General features: G+C 64.0%; 1 protein-coding gene across 1 annotated transcript in view; it reads right to left on the bottom strand.

Annotated features, from left to right (window-relative positions):
- Window positions 1-598, bottom strand: part of LOC102384381 (ubiquitin-conjugating enzyme E2 L3-like) — a 6,905-nt gene that overhangs the window by 2,834 nt on the left and 3,473 nt on the right. The gene's annotated exons all lie outside the window — the stretch shown is intronic.

Here is a 598-nt window from a genome sequence, read left to right as displayed (position 1 = left end):
CGCCGTCCGGCCCCGGGCCCCGGTTGTAAACGCCAGCGGCAGCCGCGACCCCCCGGCCCTGGCCCCAGGGCGTGCCCTCCTGCCCCCAGTTGCGCCCTCCTACCAGGGGGAGGCCCCGCACCTTCTCCCTTCACAGAGAATCCGTTTTTAAAGTCTGTTGATCCAAGTTTGGTAGCAGCCCTTTCCTCTATTCATAGCTCCGAGGCAGGCAATTATTTTGGGCGGGGGGCCGCCGTCAAGGGTTGCATGACAGGCAGCCAGAGCAGATAAATATTAATTTTTCTAAATTTTGTAGGGGCCCCATGGGCTGCGTCCAGCCAGCGGGCTGCATTTTGCCCACCCCTGTACAGTGGTGACACGTAGGGGTTGCACGGGGGTGCACGTTCACCCCCTGAGAGCGCTGGCCACGCTCACCGCTTAGGTGATGGGCAGGCGGGAGTGCAGGTGCCCCCGCCGCAAGCACTGGCCAATTGCTGCCACCACCCCCAGAAGCAGCTGCAGCGATTGGCCACAGCAATCAGCCGTCACAGGATCAGCAGCAAGAGGGGACCCCCCACCCTGGGCGGCAGGATTGGCCATGGGGGGATCCCCCCCCCCC

The sequence above is a fragment of the Alligator sinensis genome, unplaced genomic scaffold (assembly GCF_000455745.1).
Source record: "Alligator sinensis unplaced genomic scaffold, ASM45574v1 scaffold639_1, whole genome shotgun sequence".
Classification (NCBI taxonomy): Eukaryota; Metazoa; Chordata; order Crocodylia; family Alligatoridae; genus Alligator; species Alligator sinensis.
The sequence above is the reverse complement of the archived record's forward strand: the minus strand, read 5'-3'. Positions and strand labels throughout refer to the sequence as shown.